Consider the following 13,794-nt stretch of genomic DNA (forward strand, 5'->3'; position numbering starts at 1 on the left):
TAGTTCCAAGGTGTTTCGACAACACAGCTAGTTGACCTCTAACGTCACTTCCGTTTAGAGTTCGCCGATCGTATTATGGAGTTTTGGGATGTGTTGGGGATAGAGATGAAGTTGTTAGTTACTTTTAGAGCATTGTTAAATCGAAATGCATAAAATCAAGTCAAGAAATGATGGAAACGAAACACTGAGTTTGCGGTACTAACTGTTTGCATCACTAAGGTAAGCGAAACCCTCAGATCTAGGCCCTAGGTAAAGTTGGTACACGAAACACTCAGTTTGCTGTAACAGGTGTTTGAATCACTGTGTCTGTGATGCCGTAATTGAAACACCCTGCATGGCATTCCAAGTGTTTGAATCACTTTGTCCTGGTACAGTAAGTGAACCCTCAGAATGCAATACCAAGTTTTGTTGTCGAAACACCTTGAAACTAGCCTCAACTACCGTATAGCTGCGTTGTCGAAACACCTTGACACTAATCTCAGTGAAACCTTCAGAATGCAATACCAAGTTTTGTTGTCGAAACACCTTGACACTAGCCTTAACTAGCTGTGTTGTCGAAACACCTTGACACTAATCTCAGTGGAACCCTCAGAAAGCAATACCAAGTTTTGTTGTCGAAACACCTTGAAACTAGCCTCAACTAGCTGTGTTGTCGAAACACCTTGACACTAATCTCAGTGAAACCCTCAGAATGCAATACCAATTAGTCTTGTTGTCAAAACACCTTGACACTAGCCTCAACTAGCTGTGTTGTCGAAACACCTTGACACATATCTCAGTGGAACCCTCAGAATGCATTTACCAAGTTTTGTTGTCTAAACACCTTGAAACTAGTCTCAACTAGCTGGTGTTGTCGAAACACCTTGAAACTAGCCTCAACTAGCTGCGTTGTCGAAACACCTTGACACTAATCTCAGTGAAACCGTCAGAATGCAATACCAATTAGTCTTGTTGTCGAAACACCTTGACACTAGCCTCAACTAGCTGTGTGTCGAAACACCTTGACTCTAATCTCAGTGGAACCCTCAAAAAGCAATACCATGTTTTGTTGTCGAAACACCTTGACACTAGCCTCAACTAGCTGTGTTGTCGAAACACCTTGAAACTAACCTCAACTAGCTGTGTTGTCGAAACACCTTGATATTATCTCAGTGGAACCCTCAGAATGCAATACCAAGTTTTGTTGTCGAAACACCTTGAAACTAGTCTCAACTAGCTGGCGTTGTCGAAACACCTTGAAACTAGCCTCAACTAGCTGCGTTGTCGAAACACCTCTGTGACAATTATCTCAGTGAAACCCTCAAAATGCAATACCAATTAGACTTGTAGTCGAAACACCTTGACACTAGCCTTAACTAGCTGTGTTGTCAAAACACCTTGACACTAGCCTCAACTAGCTGTGTTGTCGAAACACCTTGACACATATCTCAGTGGAACCCTCAGAATGCATTTACCAAGTTTTGTTGTCTAAACACCTTGAAACTAGTCTCAACTAGCTGGTGTTGTCAAAACACCTTGAAACTAGCCTCAACTACTGTAGCTGCGTTGTCGAAACACCTTGACACTAATCTCAGTGAAACCCTCAGAATGCAATACCAATTAGCCTTGTTGTCGAAACACCTTGACATTAGCCTCAACTAGCTGTGTGTCGAAACACCTTGACTCTAATCTCAGTGGAACCCTCAAAAAGCAATACCATGTTTTGTTGTCGAAACACCTTGACACTAGCCTCAACTAGCTGTGTTGTCGAAACACCTTGAAACTAACCTCAACTAGCTGTGTTGTCGAAACACCTTGATATTATCTCAGTGGAACCCTCAGAATGCAATACCAAGTTTTGTTGTCGAAACACCTTGAAACTAGTCTCAACTAGCTGGCGTTGTCGAAACACCTTGAAACTAGCCTCAACTAGCTGCGTTGTCGAAACGCCTCTGTGACAATTATCTCAGTGAAACCCTCAAAATGCAATACCAATTAGACTTGCAGTCGAAACACCTTGACACTAGCCTTAACTATATAGCTGTGTTGTCGAAACACCTTGAAACTAGTCTCAACTAGCTGTGTTGTCGAAACACCTTGACACTAATCTCAGTGAAACCCTCAGAATGCAATACCAAGTCTTGTACAGTAGTCAAAAAACCTTGACACTAGCCTTAACTATATGTGTTGTCGAAACACCTTGAAACTTGTCTCAACTAGCTGTGTTGTCGAAACACCTTGACACTAATCTCAGTGGAACCCTCAAAAAGCAATACCATGTTTTGTTGTCGAAACACCTTGAAACTAGTCTCAACTGGCTGGCGTTGTCGAAACACCTTGAAACTAGCCTCAACTAGCTGCGTTGTTGAAACACCTTGACACTAATCTCAGTGAAACCCTCAGAATGCAATACCAATTAGTCTTGTTGTCGAAACACCTTGAAACTAGTCTCAACTAGCTGTGTTGTCGAAACACCTTGACACATATCCCAGTGGAACCCTCAAAAAGCAATACCATGTTTTGTTGTCGAAACACCTTGAAACTAGTCTCAACTGGCTGGCGTTGTCGAAACACCTTGAAACTAGCCTCAACTAGCTGCGTTGTTGAAACACCTTGACACTAATCTCAGTGAAACCCTCAGAATGCAATACCAATTAGTCTTGTTGTCGAAACACCTTGACACTAGTCTCAACTAGCTGTGTTGTCGAAACACCTTGACACTAATCTCAGTGGAACCCTCAGAAAGCAATACCGAGTTTTGTTGTCGAAACACCTTGAAACTAGTCTCAACTAGCTGGCGTTGTCGATATACCTTGAAACTAGCCTCGACTAGCTGTGTTGTCGAAACACCGTGACACTAATCTCAGTGGAACCCTCAGTAAGCAATACCAAGTTTTGTTGTCGAAACACCTTGAAACTAGTCTCAACTAGCTGGCGTTGTCGAAATACCTTGAAACTAGCCTCAACTAGCTGTGTTGTCGAAACACCTTGACACTAATCTCAGTGGAACCCTCAGTAAGCAATACCAAGTTTTGTTGTCGAAACACCTTGAAACTAGTCTCAACTAGCTGGCGTTGTCGAAATACCTTGAAACTAACCTCAACTAGCTGTGTTGTCGAAACACCTTGACACTAATCTCAGTGGAACCCTCAGAAAGCAATACCAAGTTTTGTTGTCGAAACACCTTGAAACTAGTCTCAACTAGCTGGCGTTGTCGAAATACCTTGACACTAGCCTCAACTAGCTGTGTTGTCGAAACACCTTGACACTAATCTCAGTGGAACCCTCAGAAAGCAATACCAAGTTTTGTTGTCGAAACACCTTGAAACTAGTCTCAACTAGCTGGCGTTGTCGAAATACCTTGAAACTAACCTCAACTAGCTGTGTTGTCGAAACACCTTGACACTAATCTCAGTGGAACCCTCAGAAAGCAATACCAAGTTTTGTTGTCGAAACACCTTGAAACTAGTCTCAACTAGCTGGCGTTGTCGAAATACCTTGAAACTAACCTCAACTAGCTGTGTTGTCGAAACACATTGACACTAATCTCAGTGGAACCCTCAGAAAGCAATACCAAGTTTTGTTGTCGAAACACCTTGAAACTAGTCTCAACTAGCTGGCGTTGTCGAAATACCTTGAAACTAGCCTCAACTAGCTGTGTTGTCGAAACACCTTGACACTAATCTCAGTGAAACCCTCAGAATGCAATACCAATTAGTCTTGTTGTCGAAACACCTTGACACTAGCCTCAACTAGCTGTGTGTCGAAACACCTTGACACTAATCTCAGTGGAACCCTCAGAAAGCAATACCAAGTTTTGTTGTCGAAACACCTTGAAACTAGCCTCAACTAGCTGTGTTGTCGAAACACCTTGACACTAATCTCAGTGAAACCCTCAGAATGCAATACCAATTAGTCTTGTTGTCAAAACACCTTGACACTAGCCTCAACTAGCTGTGTTGTCGAAACACCTTGACACATATCTCAGTGGAACCCTCAGAATGCATTTACCAAGTTTTGTTGTCTAAACACCTTGAAACTAGTCTCAACTAGCTGGTGTTGTCGAAACACCTTGAAACTAGCCTCAACTAGCTGCGTTGTCGAAACACCTTGACACTAATCTCAGTGAAACCCTCAGAATGCAATACCAATTAGTCTTGTTGTCGAAACACCTTGACACTAGCCTCAACTAGCTGTGTTGTCGAAACACCTTGACTCTAATCTCAGTGGAACCCTCAAAAAGCAATACCATGTTTTGTTGTCGAAACACCTTGACACTAGCCTCAACTAGCTGTGTTGTCGAAACACCTTGAAACTAACCTCAACTAGCTGTGTTGTCGAAACACCTTGATATTATCTCAGTGGAACCCTCAGAATGCAATACCAAGTTTTGTTGTCGAAACACCTTGAAACTAGTCTCAACTAGCTGGCGTTGTCGAAACACCTTGAAACTAGCCTCAACTAGCTGCGTTGTCGAAACACCTCTGTGACAATTATCTCAGTGAAACCCTCAAAATGCAATACCAATTAGACTTGTAGTCGAAACACCTTGACACTAGCCTTAACTATATAGCTGTGTTGTCGAAACACCTTGAAACTAGTCTCAACTAGCTGTGTTGTCGAAACACCTTGACACTAATCTCAGTGAAACCCTCAGAATGCAATACCAATTAGTCTTGTTGTCGAAACACCTTGAAACTAGTCTCAACTAGCTGTGTTGTCGAAACACCTTGACACTAATCCCAGTGGAACCCTCAAAAAGCAATACCATGTTTTGTTGTCGAAACACCTTGAAACTAGTCTCAACTGGCTGGCGTTGTCGAAACACCTTGAAACTAGCCTCAACTAGCTGCGTTGTTGAAACACCTTGACACTAATCTCAGTGAAACCCTCAGAATGCAATACCAATTAGTCTTGTTGTCGAAACACCTTGACACTAGTCTCAACTAGCTGTGTTGTCGAAACACCTTGACACTAATCTCAGTGGAACCCTCAGAAAGCAATACCAAGTTTTGTTGTCGAAACACCTTGAAACTAGTCTCAACTAGCTGGCGTTGTCGATATACCTTGAAACTAGCCTCAACTAGCTGTGTTGTCGAAACACCGTGACACTAATCTCAGTGGAACCCTCAGTAAGCAATACCAAGTTTTGTTGTCGAAACACCTTGAAACTAGTCTCAACTAGCTGGCGTTGTCGAAATACCTTGAAACTAGCCTCAACTAGCTGTGTTGTCGAAACACCTTGACACTAATCTCAGTGGAACCCTCAGTAAGCAATACCAAGTTTTGTTGTCGAAACACCTTGAAACTAGTCTCAACTAGCTGGCGTTGTCGAAATACCTTGAAACTAACCTCAACTAGCTGTGTTGTCGAAACACCTTGACACTAATCTCAGTGGAACCCTCAGAAAGCAATACCAAGTTTTGTTGTCGAAACACCTTGAAACTAGTCTCAACTAGCTGGCGTTGTCGAAATACCTTGACACTAGCCTCAACTAGCTGTGTTGTCGAAACACCTTGACACTAATCTCAGTGGAACCCTCAGAAAGCAATACCAAGTTTTGTTGTCGAAACACCTTGAAACTAGTCTCAACTAGCTGGCGTTGTCGAAATACCTTGAAACTAACCTCAACTAGCTGTGTTGTCGAAACACCTTGACACTAATCTCAGTGGAACCCTCAGAAAGCAATACCAAGTTTTGTTGTCGAAACACCTTGAAACTAGTCTCAACTAGCTGGCGTTGTCGAAATACCTTGAAACTAACCTCAACTAGCTGTGTTGTCGAAACACATTGACACTAATCTCAGTGGAACCCTCAGAAAGCAATACCAAGTTTTGTTGTCGAAACACCTTGAAACTAGTCTCAACTAGCTGGCGTTGTCGAAATACCTTGAAACTAACCTCAACTAGCTGTGTTGTCGAAACACCTTGACACTAATCTCAGTGAAACCCTCAGAATGCAATACCAATTAGTCTTGTTGTCGAAACACCTTGACACTAGCCTCAACTAGCTGTGTGTCGAAACACCTTGACACTAATCTCAGTGGAACCCTCAGAAAGCAATACCAAGTTTTGTTGTCGAAACACCTTGAAACTAGCCTCAACTAGCTGTGTTGTCGAAACACCTTGACACTAATCTCAGTGAAACCCTCAGAATGCAATACCAATTAGTCTTGTTGTCGAAACACCTTGACACTAGCCTCAACTAGCTGTGTTGTCGAAACACCTTGACACATATCTCAGTGGAACCCTCAGAATGCATTTACCAAGTTTTGTTGTCTAAACACCTTGAAACTAGTCTCAACTAGCTGGTGTTGTCGAAACACCTTGAAACTAGCCTCAACTAGCTGCGTTGTCGAAACACCTTGACACTAATCTCAGTGAAACCCTCAGAATGCAATACCAATTAGTCTTGTTGTCGAAACACCTTGACACTAGCCTCAACTAGCTGTGTTGTCGAAACACCTTGACTCTAATCTCAGTGGAACCCTCAAAAAGCAATACCATGTTTTGTTGTCGAAACACCTTGACACTAGCCTCAACTAGCTGTGTTGTCGAAACACCTTGAAACTAACCTCAACTAGCTGTGTTGTCGAAACACCTTGATATTATCTCAGTGGAACCCTCAGAATGCAATACCAAGTTTTGTTGTCGAAACACCTTGAAACTAGTCTCAACTAGCTGGCGTTGTCGAAACACCTTGAAACTAGCCTCAACTAGCTGCGTTGTCGAAACACCTCTGTGACAATTATCTCAGTGAAACCCTCAAAATGCAATACCAATTAGACTTGTAGTCGAAACACCTTGACACTAGCCTTAACTATATAGCTGTGTTGTCGAAACACCTTGAAACTAGTCTCAACTAGCTGTGTTGTCGAAACACCTTGACACTAATCTCAGTGAAACCCTCAGAATGCAATACCAAGTCTTGTACAGTAGTCAAAAAACCTTGACACTAGCCTTAACTATATGTGTTGTCGAAACACCTTGAAACTTGTCTCAACTAGCTGTGTTGTTGAAACACCTTGACACTAATCTCAGTGAAACCCTCAGAATGCAATACCAATTAGTCTTGTTGTCGAAACACCTTGAAACTAGTCTCAACTAGCTGTGTTGTCGAAACACCTTGACACTAATCCCAGTGGAACCCTCAAAAAGCAATACCAAGTTTTGTTGTCGAAACACCTTGAAACTAGTCTCAACTAGCTGGCGTTGTCGAAATACCTTGAAACTAACCTCAACTAGCTGTGTTGTCGAAACACCTTGACACTAATCTCAGTGGAACCCTCAGAAAGCAATACCAAGTTTTGTTGTCGAAACACCTTGAAACTAGTCTCAACTAGCTGGCGTTGTCGAAATACCTTGAAACTAACCTCAACTAGCTGTGTTGTCGAAACACCTTGACACTAATCTCAGTGGAACCCTCAGAAAGCAATACCAAGTTTTGTTGTCGAAACACCTTGAAACTAGTCTCAACTAGCTGGCGTTGTCGAAATACCTTGAAACTAACCTCAACTAGCTGTGTTGTCGAAACACCTTGACACTAATCTCAGTGGAACCCTCAGAAAGCAATACCAAGTTTTGTTGTCGAAACACCTTGAAACTAGTCTCAACTAGCTGGCATTGTCGAAATACCTTGAAACTAACCTCAACTAGCTGTATTGTCGAAACACCTTGACACTAATCTCAGTGGAACCCTCAGAAAGCAATACCAAGTTTTGTTGTCGAAACACCTTGAAACTAGTCTCAACTAGCTGGCGTTGTCGAAATACCTTGAAACTAACCTCAACTAGCTGTGTTGTCGAAACACCTTGACACTAATCTCAGTGAAACCCTCAGAATGCAATACAAATTAGTCTTGTTGTCGAAACACCTTGAAACTAGCCTCAACTAGCTGTGTGTCGAAACACCTTGACTCTAATCTCAGTGGAACCCTCAGAAAGCAATACCAAGTTTTGTTGTCGAAACACCTTGAAACTAGTCTCAACTAGCTGGCGTTGTCGAAACACCTTGAAACTAGTCTCAACTAGCTGCGTTGCCGAAACACCTTGACACTAGCCTCAACCCTACTGTCTGGTTAAGATGGTACACGAAACACTCAGTGTTTTGTACCAAGTGTTTGAACCACTGTGTCTTTGATGTGGTAAGTGACACCCAGAATGGAATATCAAGTGTGTGAATAACCATGGTGGGCAAAACCAGTTCAACCTAGTGTTTGGACTGCTATCTTGGTGTGAAACACTACAGAAAATAACTGAGCTGTAGAATATTAAAATAGCATACTACCTTTGTGAAAAACTACATAGGCCTGCTAGAATTTGAGATGTCTTACTGACATATTTTCTTCTACAATGCTTTGACTGTTTGTTTGATGTTGCATTGCAGCGCCGAAGCTGTTCATGGTGCCTGTTTGGCTGCTTCAAGGCGGAGACATTTTGGTTTCGGATTATAGGTTTAAGCTAATAGGTTTATAATTAGGGTTCCATTCACAGCAGAGCAATTTCTTTTTATTAAACAGGGTCTTTTGGTAAAGGGACATTTGCACTGCATATATAGCGAACACTCAGTACATTATTTCATATCAAGTGTTTGAATGATGACCTACATGTAATAGGAGGAAAATGCTTTACCAAGTGTACTGAGAGCATAACACTTTATAGTTTGTCATACTTAGTGCTTGAAAAAAATGTAATGTGCAAAATGCACTTAGGGTGACGTGAGTACCAAATCCTTTGAAACATGCATTAGAAGTATGCATATAAAAACAGAACCAGGTTATTATATTTTCAAATTTCTATGAATATCGTTTTCCATGCTTTCTTGGACAATTTTAAATTACAGAATCCGACACTGTCACAGATAAGAGACACAGGAATTGAAGATACCAATAAAGGTGAACCTTTAATTAAACATCATAAACAGCATGTGAAACAGGAATATATACAACAGTCCTAAGAAAGATGTATAACCAGAATGCAAAACTGCATTGTGGTTTCAATGTTATCAAAAGTTATAGCCAGGATGAACAACACACTTGATTTAAGTATTATAGCAAAAAGCATTGAGGAAGAGATGTGGCATTAAGAATATTTACAAAGACAAAGACATTTACAAAGAGTGATTGATGACCAAAACGGTCTTAGTCTTCTATTTAGTACAACAGTGTAATACATCAGCACAGGTAACCTGTAATCTCTGAAAGCTTTACTTCTTGAGATATTGCTTTTACAAGGATTTCCGTAAATCCTTTGACCCCAAACCTTGATCTTTAAAGACAATCAGGTTCTTTTATTCAATGTAGCCCACCTACATATCAAACATGGGGACTGTCAAAGTTTCCATTCTTGAGATATTGTGTTTACAAGCTGCAAAGCATGACCACATAAACACACCCATGTACACATGCCAGCATGACTGCAAAGATTACAATTTTTATTGTTCAAGATTTCATATGAACAAGACCTTTAAATTTCACATATAACCAGATTGACAAAATAATGGATGACATGGAACGCAATTTTGCCACTGCTCTCCTGTATGGAGACCATTGTCTTAGTAAAACTAGGCCTTGTGCTCCTATACCCCAAGCTCCCACATACTTATTTTATTAGAATTACTTCAAATCATATTCGCAAAAGGGATCTCATTACACAGCAATCATTAGATATAAGTAAAGCATAAGACATATAGACCATTGATGAAAAGCTGCCTTTTCTGCAACTTAAAAACTCAAGGGGGTAAATTGATTCTGAATCTATAATAAGTTTTGGGTCTTACTCTGCCCCCCCGGCCCCCAACCCCCAATTTTTGTACTGTAGCATCAGTATTAAAGGAAACAAAATGAAGCCTAAATACCTGAAGAAATGTCTCACCTAACGCCTAATTAAGCTCCTCTTTTCCAGTCTAGTAGTATCTATATGAGATGAAAATATCTTCTGATTTAATCATCAGATTTTGGCAATTAAAGGCATTGAAGACTCGCCCCTCTAAAAAAGGAAACTTTCTGTTGCTTGCAAGTGAAATTTTCTGCTTGTTGAGCTACAAAATGAACACAGTAATGAAAGTGATACCTTGTTATCTTTAGCTGGACCTGAGATATGTCCATCGCTGCATCGTTTGTACACTGTGCTGTAGGTATTGACCACAGCTGTATGTACTGACTGTACACTAGTGTCTAATTACCAAAGGTACAGTAGCAAGCTGTGTGCGTATTTTCTGGGTTGATGATGGTGTCTAACACTTTTGTTACATCTCTTTCGAAACTAGGTCAGATTAACGTTTCGTTTTGCGCGAGTCTTAAAATTAAAGAATTTGCTATGTTAGTGACTGATGATATGTGTTCCAAAGTCTACTCTTTTCCAATGACCAAAAAGGCAACATTGTCATGCTACATTATTACTTAGTGCAGGTATATACATCTGTAGATAAAAACAAAATTGGCATATCTGGCATGTGATTCGGGCCCTGTGCGCCAAGGAAATAGGGATTTGACCCAAACTAAGTCCTGACCCAAATTTCGTATATACCAGCTAGGTGTTCATGAAGTATGAGTACCATACCGTGGGGGGCTTGGTACTGGGGGCTTTGAACATTTGCAACACCCCACCCACGGAGCTAACACAAAGTCAACAGGAGCTGTTTCATTTTTTTTATAAGTCAAAAACAAAATTGGCATATCTGGCATGTGATTCGGGCCCTGTTCGCCAAGGAAAATAGGGATTTGACCCAAACTAAGTCCTGACCCAAATTTCGTATGTACCAGCTAGGTGTTCATGAAGTATGAGTACCATACCGTGGGGGGCTTGGGACTGGGGGCTTTGAACATTTGCAACGCCGAGCACGGAGATGATTTACTATCTACTGTATATAACGAACTATATTTTATTTTGAGATCTCATTCCTGTGCAAAATCATTGCGTACGGAGAACTCAGAAAATATTTCTGTGTGTGTGCACCGTGGTGCAACGTTGTGATTTTGGACTAGTCAGGATTTAGCCACCTTGGTCAGAGATTTAACCTGTGTAAGCGCTATAACCTCTTCTGCATGAAAATGGGAACTTTTCGCAAACCTCCACACTAGAGTCCATGGTTGATGTACAATAAAACGATGCACGATTAGGCTAGGCCTAAGGTATATATATGTGAATTACATCAGACTTGCCTAATTCGAGTTAACGTCTATGGGCAGCGCAGGCTGAAGTCACTTTTCGCCAGTCACCAGATTTTTGCCGGTGAGCACACACCAATCTACAGTGTATTTCTGTTTCTGTTATGTACTTGTTAAAACCCCTCTCGGGTATCACAACGAGGATGTTGTTACTCAGGGCAGCAGTGCTAGTAACACTAACAACCATACGTGGGCAATCTAGTTTTAAGCACCTCAAAGAATATGGCTCTCCTTATTGGCCAAGGATTGCGTATTCCAGACTTTAATAGTCCTAGGATAGAAACTATCATGAAAAGCAAGGAATTTGAGTATAGCTGTCACGTCTCCCTGGTTTCAAGAAGGGATTAGTCTCGTTTGGGACTGCAACTAGGCCATTTATAATTTGATAAAAAAATGTATGAGTCTGGCCCTTTTCTGTCTTTCTATGAGGGGTTCCCATTTCAAAGTCTTTAAGATCTCAGTGACGCTGGATTGCCTACGGAAATCACGAGTTACAAAATGTGCTGCCTTCCTTTGAATTTTTTCTATTTTATCTTGGTCTGAGACGTTATAAGGGTCGCAAATCTGAGCTGCATCATGTTTATGTCAATGTGTTGTTCTACTCTTGAATAGTGTAGATAACATACAGATAATGGCTCTAGTTAAGTAAAAAAAAGGTTTCTTGACTTAAACGATTAGTGTTTAGTAGCAAATAACAACTACACAATTATTTGAAATTACTTGAAGTTTAAACTTCTGAATAAGATTATTTTAGCTCTGGCGATCAAGCTAGACCATAGTACTTAGTGAATGTATCTATCGTTTGTTTTCACTGGCTGATACTGCGGTTTGGGTACAAATGTCCTGGTAACAGCATGGTTACTTAGAAGTCTGTCCTGCCGTATTGTGTGTGTAAAGTTTTGGCAAAATTTGTTGTCTTTTATCACTGAATTCATTTTTAAAATATAATCACAAGATATTGTCCATGATGATGTGCTACACACAGTTAAGTAAGAAAAAAATTATTGTTAAAACTAGTAAAAGTGGGTAAGAATCGTGCAAACAGCAGTGACTGTGTTGTGGAGGTTTTAGTAAATGTTTTACCCGAATTTCAGTCAGATAAGGAACTTCACTTATTTACCAGATCACGATCACCCATTCATTAGTATTGGTGGCCATCGACACAAATAAGAAATATGAAGCAACACCATAAAACATAAATTATTATGTATAGTAATTATTTAATAAAATGGTAAATAAATAAAAGGTTCAAGCAGAACAAAACTTAAAACCCTTGAAACACAAATCATCGAGACAAAAGGATTTAGTTAATCCCACCGCAACAATTAATATAACCTCAGTAGTATATATAGAATAAACCTTTGATTAGGAGGTCTAATAACAGCGCCCAAAGCATGCAAAAAAACAGTATTTTATTGAAAATACACTAAACAAAACATTTAATGATCTGTCCAATTTATTAAGCCACTGTTCAACAGTCTAAAATGTAAACAACATTGAAGAAATAAATAGTCAAAATATCTGTCTCTATGAGTTAAAAATACTCTCGGAAAATATGACAATATATATTACAGGTACAGTACTTTGCTACAAATTCTGGGTATTTGGCTGATGATCGGTTAAACAGCTTCCACCTTTGATAAACCATAACACACAGTTATGGTCAGTGACTAGTCCAAAACGCCTAGCTAACGTTACAGCACTTGGTAAAGTAAGACCCCATTAGCTTACTGTTGGATCTGTTTCATTCTTAAATAATTATGAACTGTATACTCTGTAGCTATAAATTCTTCATGACCTTTTGCACATATCTTTCAGTTCCACAAGATGAGGAAAGTTGTGAAAATTTTACAGAATCTGAAACAAGCTGCTGTGACAGTAGTCATCTCCTGAAACAACACACAAAACCTTGACAGGTACGAAAGGTTTGATATTTCATGTAGTGATTGATAATGAGTTTGACAACTGCGTACATATACAAAAAATGTCTTTGGTAATGCATGGATTGAAGTGTACCCCAATGCAGGTCCAGTGACAAACTTTGTGTTACTGGACTTGGCTGTGTGCTGAATGTCATAACCACCATTCATTTAACATTGGGCAAGTACATATAATATTTACTTATAAAAAAAATTGAGTTCTGAGGCATTTTAACGCTTGTGTTTGAACTTTGGTATAGCCTAGTTACACATGATTCCAATGCAGGTATATCCTACTTAGTACCACCCCCCCCCCCCCTCCACTTATATGCCCATTGGACACTGTGAGCTAAGTAGTATGGAATATTTTTCCAAAGGTCATGTAGGGATACAGTGAGCTAGGCAAATGTTTAGCAACCTCAACTATAAATTCCTTGAAATAAGATGGACCAGGGTTCAAGATAAGCAGGGGCACAGTGGCTAATAGCACGTCTTCAACATAATGTTGCCTATGTGTAAGTTGACACAAAATATTTAATTTGATAGGCCTGTAAGACATTAAAGCCACATATAGTGTTCATGGCAATCCTTAAAACATGTTCCCATGTCTTCAATGGGTCTTTCCTACCTAGTAGCCCCCTCTCCCTCCACACACACAAATCCATGTCCATTGCACATTGTGAGGTATGTAGTATGGAATATGTATTCGAAGGTCATGAAGCGCTACAGT

The 13,794-nt window shown here is 40.3% G+C and overlaps 1 protein-coding gene and 2 long non-coding RNA genes across 3 annotated transcripts in view; 2 read left to right on the forward strand and 1 right to left on the reverse strand.

Moving 5' to 3' along the window:
- Nucleotides 1-13,794, forward strand: part of LOC139966931 (tyrosine-protein kinase Fer-like) — a 323,597-nt gene that overhangs the window by 298,614 nt on the left and 11,189 nt on the right. The gene's annotated exons all lie outside the window — the stretch shown is intronic.
- Nucleotides 82-9,944, forward strand: LOC139966939 (uncharacterized). Its single transcript, XR_011792809.1, has 3 exons — nucleotides 82-219; nucleotides 8,820-8,871; nucleotides 9,930-9,944. It is a non-coding gene; the product is annotated as an uncharacterized lncRNA (long non-coding RNA).
- Nucleotides 3,995-6,945, reverse strand: LOC139966940 (uncharacterized). Its single transcript, XR_011792810.1, has 3 exons — nucleotides 6,639-6,945; nucleotides 4,300-4,569; nucleotides 3,995-4,163 (listed from the first exon to the last, which is right to left on the reverse strand). It is a non-coding gene; the product is annotated as an uncharacterized lncRNA (long non-coding RNA).

Source organism: Apostichopus japonicus, chromosome 4, assembly GCF_037975245.1.
Source record: "Apostichopus japonicus isolate 1M-3 chromosome 4, ASM3797524v1, whole genome shotgun sequence".
Lineage (NCBI taxonomy): Eukaryota > Metazoa > Echinodermata > Holothuroidea > Aspidochirotida > Stichopodidae > Apostichopus > Apostichopus japonicus.